We start from the raw sequence: 12509 nt of genomic DNA, 5'->3' as shown, positions 1-12509 counted from the left end.
CCTGTGGGAGACAGAGCTTTTGAATGGAGCATTTGGAGTAAAGCTCTACGGCTTGCTTGATGGCAATATGGACTGCTGTGTGCCTGGAACTGTGTGTGGCTCAGGGGCACCAAATGGCTCTGAGGCAGGAGCGGCTTGGCTCAGCTCTGCCATGCTGAACTGTGATGGTCTCAGGCAGGAACTACCGTAATTACCATAAAAACAGCGCATTTAAGGTTTCAACTGGGCAAGACACAGGCGGTACCGTATTACCTGTACATGGCGCAACTTAAGTTTTTAAGAACTGCTTAACATTTTAAGAAATGTTCCTGGATAGTAAAAAAATGTTACAGATTCACAATAAAACAGATTCAGACATAAAAGACCACACTGTTGGCCGGGCGGTGGTGGCGCACGCCTGTAATCCCAGCACTTGGGAGGCAGAGACAGGTGGATCTCTGTGAGTTCAAGGCCAGCCTGGTCTACCAAGGGAGTTCCAGGACAGGCTCCAAAGCTACAGAGAAACCCTGTCTTGAAAAACCAAAAAAAAAAAAAAAGAAAAAAAAAAAAGACCACACTGTTGGATGAATGCACATGGACTTGAGAGAGAGAAGAAAAAGAATATAGAAAATAAAGTTAATGATTTAAAAAAAAAAGGTAAAGTCTTTAAAGAGACAGAGTACAGATAGTTAAGAGATTAAAAGAAATAAAGAAAAATAAGCCACGTAAAAATGGAAAATTCACAGAGAGTCTGGATTATGTACATTGTGTTTTCTTTAAAATTTTTGACTGTAAAGGAGCTAAGTACAGACAGACATTTCATTACATGGGCTGCCAAGCTAAACCATAATGGATATAAAGGTATTACGATTTCAAAATTTGGGTCTAAGGATATGATACTTTGGAAAGGGTCTTCTTTTGTTTTCACAGAGGACCAGGCCCTGTGGATTTCTTCTATCCCAATTTGGTATGATAGACCACGACCTCCCGAAAAGTTGCTGTGAACATCTTCACAAAATTACTTCACTCAACTGCCAACTGAGATGAACCTGACACACAGGTTACACCCTAAACGATCTGATTAACAGCGCCCCCATTCAGCAGGAAGCAGTTTGGAGAGAAAAACTGCGCCCATGTTCCCAAAATATTGTTTATAAATGTTCTTTTACATTTAAAGGGGGATATGATATAGGTATGAATAATTTGCATTGGTATGGATTTTAAGGTCAATTTTGTTATTTGTATATGTATTTCTGATCTTGAATAAGGTGTGATTGTGTAGTTCATTTTTAAAATGTAATGTATAATTAGGAAATATAGGTTGTTGATGGATAGTCATAAATAATAGTCAAGTTTGTAGTCATGTCACTTAGATTTTCTAGATATATAGAGATATATTTCAGATAGGCATTCTTCATATCTCTCAAAGGCTACAAAATATGGCATTTATAATATTTTAATAACTTAGGACTTTTCATGACAATGAGACATGTCTGCTCCTGGCGGCACCAATCTACTTCGAGAGGAAGATGGGCATCGAAGGGGATCGTTATGGAGTTTGATAGCCATTTGGGCAAGAAACTGCTCTTGCCTGGACTGTTGCATAAAATGGACACAGAGAACCCGCAGAGAGAGGACTGCTGAACTTGCCTAAAGGTGAGATGGTCTTTCGGGGTTCCTGACTCATGAAAGAGTCTGTGAGACATTCTGCAGGATACAGCAGAAAGTGACTGAACTGTCTTTGGAATTTCCTGCTTCATGAAAATGTCTGCTGGATACTATGGGCCTGAAGGCTGAAGATGGATGCCCCAACGGTACAAAAGAACTTTGGGTGACTGTCCAGGCAGCGAGATGTCTCTGTCATTTCTAGAGTTTTCTTATTTCTTGTTTACTTAGGTAGTATTATATCCTTCTGGAGTCTTTGATGGAGTTGAAGAATGAATAGATAGTTATAGTTTTCCTTAGTTATGATAAAAGATAAAATAGATATAAATATTGTAACTGTAATTCTTGCTTGATAACTGTTTTGCTATATGTAATTTTACTATGTTAAAGTTAAAGCCTTTCTTTTTTGTTTAAACAGAAAAAGGGGAAATGATGTGGGAATGATTTCTTATTAATAAAGAAACTGCCTAGACCCATTTTATAGGCCAACCCTTAGGTAGGCGGAGTAAACAGAACAGAATGCTGGGAGAAAGAAGCTGAGTCAGGGAGTCGCCATGATGCTCCCACTCCAGACAGAGGCAGGTTAAGATCATTCCTGGTAAGCCAGCTCGTGGGCTACACAGATTAATAGAAATGGGTTAGATCAATATGTAAAAGCTAGCCAATAAGAAACTGAAACTAATGGGTCAGGCAGTGTTTAAAAGAATACAGTTTCCATGTAATTATTTCGGGTAAAGCTAGCTGGGTGGCAAGACACAGCCCGCCGCTCCGTATTTCAACAAAGAAGCATGGCCAGGCCTGTCACAGCTACCAACTTGTCTTAGCCTTCTATTGCTGTGCAGAGACACCACGACCGTGGCAACTCCTATAAAGGAAAGCAATTAATTGGATCTGGCTTATGGTATTTCAGAGATTTAGTCCACTATCCTCAAAGAAAGGAGCAGGATGACATAACCCCACCTCCTCCAAACTGACAAGCTTCCTCCAACAAGGCTGTGCCTCCTAATAGGGTCCCTCCCTGGTGACCAAGTAATTCAAATCTATAAGCCTTAGCGGGGAGCATTCCTATTTAAACCACCATAGTAGGGTTCTTGGTGGTTGTTTTTTTGTATTGTTTTGTTTCTTTTGTTGCTGCTGTTACTTAAAGGAGTGGTCAGAGTCCTGAGTGTTGCACAAAAGAAGCAGAAAGGTGGCGCATGCTTTTAATCCCAGCATACTGGAAAGGCAAAACCTGGCAGATAACTGTAAATTCAGTTATCAGCCTATTCTACATTTGAGTTCCAGGACAGTGAGACCTTGGTTTTTCATCCTCCCGCCTCAGCCTCTCAAGTGCTGAGTTAACAGCATGCACCACACGTTGAGCCTGTCAGCTACTTCTGCCAGAGTGAAGCAAGGCTGAAGAGATGTCTTGGTGCGTATGAGCACCGAGTGTTCCTGCAGAGGACCAGGGCTCAGTTTCCAGCACCCACGTGGTGGTTCACAGCCATCTATAACTCCAGTACCAGAGCATTCGACTCTCTCCTCTGCTCTCCAAAGGCACCAGGCATGCATATAGTGCACAGACATTTGTGCAAGCAAAACACCAGGACACATAAAATAAACCTAAAGAAAAACTTAAGAAATCAAAGTACACAATGTTGGCAGCAAAGGAGCCGTCTCCTGGGACTATGGTGTCCTGGAGATAGTGGTTTAAGATAGAGTTGGGGGCAGTCAAGATGGGAAAATGCAGACATCTGTAGCCCAGGCTAGCCTCAACTCACAGCAATCCTCTTGCCCCGCCTCCCAAGTCCTTGAATTGTAAGCACCACACCTGGTGGAGATTTACTTTTCGTTGAGTCCCAGGGATGAGCAAATAAGGGGAACAGACCACCAAAGTCTATCAACCAGAAGCAAACTTTCGTCCAGACACCACTGGGCAAGAAGACTTCCAGCTCGCTTGGTCACAGCGCTTCGGGCTTTTGACCTGTGACAGTGGGAGGAGACTTCGAGCTTCTTACAGCGAAAACCAAGCACAAGAGAGTAGGCCAAAAGACAGTTTACAATAGTGAGGTTAGGCTTGGGAAAATTAGAGGAATTTTTACAATCTTGAGTTTAAGACTAGGGTCGCATTACATTTTAAGATTTACAGTTTTTGATTATAGGGTGTTAGTACAAGATATTAAAGATATAATAATAGATATTAATACTACATATATGCTTTATATATAAAGATATATACTTAATATGAAGCATATATAGCATATATAGTATATTAGATAGATGATAGATAGATAGATAGATAGATAGATAGATTGTGTGTGTGTGTGTGTGTGTGTGTGTGTGTGTGTGTGTCTATCTTGATACAGCTGCACTCCCCTTACTTAGCTGGGAAGAGCACAAGGCAGGGAGTCACGCAGAGGCAGCAGCTGAAGGAATGTAAGGCGAGGGTCACGTCGTCACGGCAGCTGTCAAAGGTTAACCTTTGTCAGCAGTGACTGTCAGCTATAAGGCAGGGAGCAATTGTTAAAAGTTACCCTCTGTCCACAGTGGCTGCCAGCTTCAGTTTCCCCAGATTATGAGCATAGGCTTACAATGTTTATATTTCTGGGCTCTTCACTTTTGAGATAAAAGCAGTAGATTTTGTTGATCAGCTGGACATGAGAAGAAAGGGGTAAGGAGAACCCGGGAAGACTCCTGGGACTTTGGGGGGGGGGGCTAGGTTTATGTCAACTTGACACAAACCAGAGTTATGTTGGAAGAGGGACCCCCCTCTCCAACTGAGAAAATATCCCCACAAGACTGGCTTGTTGCATTTTCTTGACTGATAATTGATGAAGCAAAGCCCAACTTATTGTGGGCAGGGCCCCCCTGGGCTGGTAGTTCTGGGGTCTATAAGAAAGCAGGCTAAGCAAGCCATGGAGAGCAAGCCAATAAGCAGCATCCTCCATGCCTCTGCATCAGCTCCTGCCTCCAGGATCCTCCAGCGGTGGACTAGGATGTGGAAGAATAAAAGAAATAAAGTTTTCCTCCCCATGCTGCTCTTGTTCGTCGTGTTTCATCACAGCAATAGAAACCGCAAGACAGAGGGAAGGAAGGGAGCAATTGTTCAAAGTTAGCCTTTGTCCACAGTAAGACATCCAAGAACATGAAGGACAAAGTATGGATTTGTGGTAAAAGTCAGATACTTCCATGTGGGAATCCATTTATCCTCCAAATATTAAGCACTGACTATACGCCAGGTACTGGGAACAACACAGCAAACAGACAGGAAGAAATCTTCCCTGGTGGGAATTGTGCTGTAATACAGAAATCAATAAACAAGCAAAACACATAACATTTTAGAGATTGATAAATATAGTGTCAAAAAACAAAGCAGAATGGTTGCAAGTGCTATCAAGGTCCCAGCTATCAAGGAGGCTGAGACTGGAGCATCACGAGTTCGAGGCCGACGAGGGAAACCTCAAAAGAGCCTGCCTCAAGTAAAACTGAAGTTGAAGAGTCAGAATGCAGTTCAGTGGGAGGATACTTGCCGAGCGTTTGGAAGGCCCTGGGTTCAATAGCCAGGCATAGGGACGCGTGCTCCAAGTGAGCAGAACACGCCTGATAAGACAAGTAGGGGCGTCTCAGGGGTGAGTCACCATTGTGTTCCTGTGCAGATGGTGTTTATGGGATCTTGGTCGCCCTCGAGTACATCTCTAGAGGTTGCTAAGAAACCACTTCCTTTCTCTCTGACTTTAACTAAGGAGTATAATTTGTATGGGGGTTCAAAGTTAAGAGGTTTTCTCAGTAAACAGAGTGGTAAGGTGGATTGGAGGGCAGCAGCACATAAGTCTAAGAGGAAGAAGTGCCAGGACAAGAAGGTCATACATCACTTTAGCCCTCAGTAAGCCTTGTCTAATTACTGTCATTGCTATCTTTGATGGTGGGATCTTGAGGAACGCATCATCTGGCCCTATATGGAAGCAACTTACTTATTGCCTTCGAACAGATGTCTTTTGGAAAACACAGATTGTCTGTGGTTGTTAGGTCCTTCAGTGGAGTCTGAAGTCCCCACCGTTCTCAGCATTAAAGCAGATGGGCGCTTTCTTCCTCCCCAAGCCTGTTCTCCGTATGTCACCATCAATCCCTGCCTTTCTCTCCTGCCTCAGCTTCTCCCTAGGGAAACTGGGAAGCACTAAGGTTTGAGTAGAGGAAGGACATGATCTATACTTGCGTCTGGGTGTGGGAGAGCACACCTGTGATCCCTGTGCTTGGGGTTGCTGCAGATTCAAGGGCCAGGCCAGAGAGACCTGGAAGGTGAACTGTCTACAAGTCAGGCTCACTCCAGTTGCTGTGTGGCCGTAAAGGGAGTGCGTAGCCTCTGGTCTCCCTGAGAAGTGACCGTGATTCTGGCAGTGATAATGATCCAGATGGTGGAAATAAGGGGCTGACTCTGCAGCACGTGAAGACTCGCTGGCGAGACCTAAAGACAGACTCCCAGGGACACGAGGTGGGAAAAGGAGCCAGAGGCGCTCAAGCAGTGGGAGAAGGGAGTTGGTGCAGAGGTGGAGGGCCTTCCAGAACGTGGATTTACACATGTTCATTTTGAAATGCCTTTAGACAAGACCCTCTTTGCTGCTTGCTCTATGTTCTAGTCCCTTGACAAACCCATCCATGTTCAACGCTTAGGGTACCATCTTCTTGATTGTCCCCTTGTTTGGATCTGGAGTCAACTAAGACACACGCCTCTGGATGAGGCTGAGGGTAATTCCTAGAATGATTGACTGAGAAGGGAAGGTTCTCAGCAGATCAGGCAGCATCTTCCAGAGTAACCCAGATAGAAAGAGGTCCAAAGGAGAAGCTGCCTTTGCCTTCTAACCTTTACTCCTTACTGGTGAGTGCATCTACTCTGTAGCTGCTGTTGTTACTGTTACCCTTCCCCGACATCAGAGCCCAGCTTCTGGGTCTGGAAAAATAGCTCAGAGGTTAAGAGCATTGACTGCTCTTCCAGAGGATCTAGGTTTGATTGATTCCCAGACTGCACATGCTGGCTCATCACTATCTGTGACTCCACTTCAGGAGTAAGAGGGTAGTGGTAGTAGTAGTTTGAATGTAATTGGCCACCATAAACTCATAGCGAGTGGCACTATTGGTAGGTGTGGCCTTGTTGAAGGAAATGTGTCACTATGGGGAAGGTTTTAAGGGCTCATATATGCCCAAGCTATGCCCAGTGCCTCAGTCCACTTCCTACTGCCTTCTGATCAAGATGTAACCAGCACCATGTCTGCCTGCAGGCCATGATGATAATGGATTGAACCTCAGAAATTATAAGATGCCACCTCAATTAAACGCTTTCTTTTATAGGAGTTGCCATGGCCATGGTGTCTCTTCACAGCCATAGAAACCGTAACTAAGACAAGGACTGACAAATGCTCTTCCCTCCCAGGACATTGCACTCAGTAGTGTACAGACACACATGTAGGTAAAACACTCATACACATAAAATGTTTAAAAAGCAAAACGGACTCAGCTTCCAGCTTCTTTGGGGAGAAAGGGGGATTGACACAGGCTACGGTGTAGTCCTGGATGTTCTAGAGCTTACTATGTAAATGAGACTGGCCTTGAACTCACTCTGCCTTACTCTGCCTCCCAAGCAGTGGAATTAAAGACATGGGTCACCATGCACCTCTGTTCCAGCTTATTTAAAAAAAGGTAAGTGTATGTATGTGTCTGCATTTTGGTGAGTGTATGTACATGCTCATGTCTGAGGAAACTGGATACATTGAGGCTCCTGGAGCTAGAATTATAAGCAATTGTAAGTCACCCAATATGGGCAATTGGGAACTGAAGTCAGGCCCTCTGGAAGAGCAAGCAGTTCCTGCTCTCAACCACTGAGCTATCTCTCCAGCCTACAGTCCAGCTCCTGCAGGCTTCGGTGTGCACTGAAGACCATTAGCTCTCCAGCAACCTCTGGCCCTTCTCACCGGAACGGGACTGCAGAGACATCGGCCCTGTGACTGAGCAGCTAGTGAGTTCTAAGCCTCTCCAGCACACAGACAACCATCGCCAGACTACCCAGACCATAGCAGGGAAGACATCTACTAAGTCCTCTTCGGGATAAATGTCCATTCTGTCCCTCCCACTCCTCTGCAGACCCTAATACACCATCTAAACATTTCTGACTCCCAAGCTACCGATCCAGCCCGTCCCTCTGAACTCCAGGTGTATGAACATCACCATGTGTCCAAACTAGATTTCCAATACTCACATACCCTCCTCTCCACCAAAGGAAAACATCTAGGCCTCTTCCAAGCTGTCTGTCGGCACACAGCATCACCATTCTGGCTCCCAAACGTCTTTCCCTCCCTGTCCTGACACACCCATCCCATCTTCAAGGCCACTTCACGTGTGTCACTGGCAAATCTGTCCCTTCTTACATCATCCACCTGCCCCACTTCTGCAAGGACACTCTCCACATCAAGGCTACTCCAGACTACTTTGTTAGGAATGCCCTCAGTGGGTAATTCCCCAGGTGTGTGTATAATCATGCGTCTCCTTTCTGTCTTCTTCACTGGAGCTGTGAGTCCCATAAAAACAGACAATGCCTCCATATGTTCTTTTCTGGGGGACCCTCCGTAAGCCTGGCACAAAATAGATACCATATTCTTTTTGCTTTTGGCTTGTACACAGATGACTTGTATCTATATGTGTATGTACACCCTGGTTGTGTGTATGCACGCACATGTACCAGAGATTGGTGCTGGGTGTCATCCACAATCCCGCAATCACTCTTTACCTTTTTTTTTTTTTTTTGAGGTCTCCTCTGAACCTGCATCTCACCAAATCAGCTGGACAGCCTAGACGGCAAGCACTCGGCACCCCGCTGTCTGCTTCCCCAGCACTTACATGCACACACCACCGTCCCTGTTTGAATTTGTTTGTTTGTTCTTATATTCATGGGTATTGGGAATTTCCATCCTCCTGCTCCAGCAGCAGACACTGAGCTGTCTCCTCACCTCGGATCACCCCTTCTCACCAGCCTGCAGAGAACCACCTGTAGAGAACACGCTTGGTTCTCCACTGTATTGGCATCAAACTATAGTCAATTATTCCTGGCCTCTGCTCAACCCACAGAGTTAGTGAAAGAAGGGATCTGAGCGGCAGATCTTTTGACCATGAGCAGCACGTCCTTGGGAAGTCACATCATGTCCTGAGCTCTGTGTCTCCTACTGTGAAAGGTACGCACTGATTCCTGCCTCACGAGGCTACCAGATGGAGCAAACTTTTGATGCTGGGCAACAGAAAGGGTTGTCGTTTTCCAAAGGGGATTTTTCTAGCAACCAAAAGCTGATGTAAGAGGCTAGGGAGACAGCTCGGCTATTAAGCACACTCACTTGCTGTCTTGCAGAGGATCCAGGTTAGGTTGCCAGCAGCAGGTGCTAGCTCACAGCCATCTGTAACTCCAGTTCCAGGGCATCCAACATCATCTTCTGGCCTCCACGGCACTGGGCACACATATGGTGCACACATACAGAGGCAGGCCAAGCACTCATACACATCCAAGTAAACAAATAAACTTGATTTTTAAGGCTGGCATAAGGTTTTTAGGTATTTGCCTCATGCCGCACAATACTCTAGGTTTTAAAGAATGACAAGTCAAGTCCCTGATGGCTTCAACAGACATAATTCATAGTTCACCAACTTCAGTCCTAGGTGGTATGGACACTGAGGAAGGGCAGCGTCAATCTCTGGACAGAGGGGCTGGGAAAGCCAGCTCTCCAAGGCTCGCTGCTGGTCCTCTGGCCTGCTCAAATTGCATTAGCAGCCCTTTCCTTTCTCACCCCACACGTTCCAAGGAGCCCTAAGTCCTACCAAGTGACCTGACCTTATTTTAGCTGTATTTGCCCCTCTGGGACCTCTCTGGTTCAAGCCCTAAGGGAAAACCCAGACAGCCACTGAAGTTTCTGACCTCTTCAAAAATTCAGCATCCTCCCGTAACTCTAGATTTGAACTTAGACCCTCTAACTATGGGTTTCCAAAGGCTTGGTAACCCACACTTACAGCCCCAACCCTCAAGAGTCTGAGGATTTAAGGCCAGCCTAAGCTGGAATGAGATCCTATGTCAAAAAAAGACATCAAAGCCGGGCGGTGGTGGCGCACGCCTTTAATCCCAGCACTCAGGAGGCAGAGGTAGGTGAATCTCTGTGAGTTCGAGGCCAGCCTGGTCTACAAGAGCTAGTTCCAGGAACAACCTCTAAAGCTACAGAGAAACCCTGTCTCAAAAAACCAAAAAAAAAAAAAAACATCAAGACAGGAGCAGAGGAGGGGCTTGATGCCACAAAAATTAAAAGGATTATAGGAGATGTCTTTGAATAATTATATGCCAAAAAAAAGTGCTGGTGTAGCCAAAAATGGCTGAATTATATAGAAATCAGAGAAACTGAGGGAGGGATAGCCCACCCCTGGGCTGGAGTTTAGGGTAGGCGGCAAGCAGGCATGCCAGCCAGGATGACTGACAGGAGCACCTGGTGGACAGCATCGGCTTTGATATGTTAATAGGCACTTCAGGTAGCCATTTGTCCCGGGTTTGAGACCTCACATTAAAAAACTGAATATCCTCTAAGAAATAGATAAATTTCTAGGAACATATAGATTATAATAAAGACTGAATCATAACAAAACAAAATTTCTATGGGCATGTTTGCCACACCTGTAATCCATGCACTTAGAGGTGGAGGCAGAAAACTCGGGGGTTCAGGATCATCCTCAGCTACTTAGTAAGTTTGAAGCCAAACTAACTTACATGAAACTCTAATCAGAGAAAGGGGGGAAGGGAACGAGGGAGAGGAGATGGGAGGGAAAGAGAGAGAAAGAGAAGAGAAGAGGAGAGGAGAGGAGAGGAGAGGAGAGGAGAGGAGAAGAGGTGGTGGTACACACCTAGACACCCAGCACTTGGAGGTAGAGGCAAGAAGATCAGGAATTCAAGACAGACTTGCAAAGAAAGATCCTACCTCAAGAACAAACAAAACAACTAATATTTTTCCAAAGCTTTCTAAAAACTGAAGTAAAGAAAAGGTTCTGGGTCATTGTATGAAGCCATCGCCGACTCTGATCCATAACCAGATAAAGACACTGCAAGGGAACAGACTGAAACCCCTAATGGACACTAATGCAAAAACAATCAACAAGCCCAAGCAAATTAAATTCAACAGCACATCAAGACAGCTATAAACCATAACCAAGTAGATTCGTCCCTGGAATGCAAGAATTCAATATATAAAAATTAATAAATGAAATGGACCATATAAGCAGATTGAAGGACAGAAACCACATGATCACCTCAGTTGATACAGAAAAAGCATTCGATATGAATGCAATACCTTTTTATGATTAAAAAACATATCATAACGCTCAAAACTAGGAGGAGAGAAGAGTTTTCACATAATATAGGCCCATATATGCAAAGCCCACAGCTGCCGAAGTACAGTGAAAGCCCGTACTTTCTTCTAAGACTAGGGACAAGACAGGAAAGCTATCTCCCCGCCATTCCTTTTTGTTGTTGTTGTTTTAGTTTGGTTTTATTTTTAGTTTCCAAGACAGAGTTTCCCTGTGTAGTAGCCCTGGCAATCCTGAAACTCACTCTGTAGGCCAGGCTGGCCTTGAACTCACAGAGACCTGCCTGCTTCTGCCTCCTGAATGCCAGGATTGAAGGCATGCACCACCACCCAGCTACTCTGACCATTTCTGTTTAGCTTAATACTGGAAGTCTTAGAGAAATGAGACTAGGTGAAAAAAAATAGAGTATATTCATACTGAAAAGAGAAAAGTAAAATTAGCAGGGGGTGGGAAGTGACACACTCCTGTAATCCCAAGACTTGGGCAGCTGAGGTGAGAGCATCTGGATGTCGATCATGGGCTAGCAGAGTGATGCCCTAGGGTCAGTGCCCAGGGAGAGTGAAGTGTTCAAACAGACACACTGAATTACAGCTTCTTCTTGTCAATTCAGGAGGACTCTGGCGGCCAACTGGTCCTAGTGATTCAGAAGGGGAGCCCATTAGAGAAACCCAGGCTCCTGGTTGGAGACAGGTTATCAGGATCAACCCATTTAAAAATATATATATATCTTTTAAGGGTTTATTAATTTCTGCTTTAAGTGTATATATGAGTATTTTGCCTTCATGTATGTAAATTCACTGTGAACATTCCTGATGCTTGTGGGGGCCAGAAGAAAACATCAGATCCCCAGACCTGGAGTTAGAGATGGTTACAAGTCACCATGTGGGTGCTGGGAACAGAACCCAGGACATCTGCAAGAGCAGCAAGAGCTCTTCATGGTTGAGCCATCTCTACCCCAACAAACGCTTTTTTTTTCTAATGAGAAAAAGAATCTGAGTAGACATTTCTCTAGAGGGTACACACAACTGGTCCCCAGGCACAAGGGAAGACACTCAGCACCATCATCCATGGGGAAATGGAGTCAGATGTGTAAGGAAAGATGGGGACAGGGACAGGCAGAAGATCTGCTTTGTGGCTTCAAAATACACTTACGCAGGAGAAAGCTGTAGTACTTGTATGCATTGCAAAGTGTCTTAGGGCTGTGCTCGCTTCAGCAGCAGAATACCAAAACTGCAATAATACAGAGAAGGTGAGCGTGGCCCCTACACATGGATGACATGTGAATTCATGAATGGTCAATCAATACTTTTTTAATGTCTTACTGTAGCACCAATAATAAAAACCCAGAGACAGATATTGGGGTTGAACCTGAAGATCAAAAAAGCAAAGCAACCAGCCACTGGCTCTTACCTCTACCTCAGACCGAAAATAGGCGAGATCCTGTCTCCACGAACCCCAAAGACTCCACACCCCACACTCACTCCAAGTTCCTGTCTCTTCCCCTTTCTGTT

The 12509-nt window shown here is 44.9% G+C and overlaps 1 protein-coding gene and 1 non-coding gene across 2 annotated transcripts in view; both read left to right on the top strand.

The window, feature by feature from the left end:
* The window catches only part of LOC121450332 (tubulin epsilon and delta complex protein 2-like), a 42081-nt gene that overhangs the window by 22569 nt on the left and 7003 nt on the right, over positions 1–12509 (top strand). The window lies entirely within an intron of this gene.
* On the top strand, positions 12201–12310 carry LOC121451192. Its single transcript, XR_005974714.1, has one exon. It is a non-coding gene; the product is annotated as a U6 spliceosomal RNA (small nuclear RNA).

The sequence above is a fragment of the Microtus oregoni genome, unplaced genomic scaffold (genome assembly GCF_018167655.1).
Source record: "Microtus oregoni isolate MIOR12 unplaced genomic scaffold, Mior012 000007F_ref0000211, whole genome shotgun sequence".
Lineage (NCBI taxonomy): Eukaryota > Metazoa > Chordata > Mammalia > Rodentia > Cricetidae > Microtus > Microtus oregoni.
This window is presented reverse-complemented; position numbering and strand designations above follow the sequence as displayed.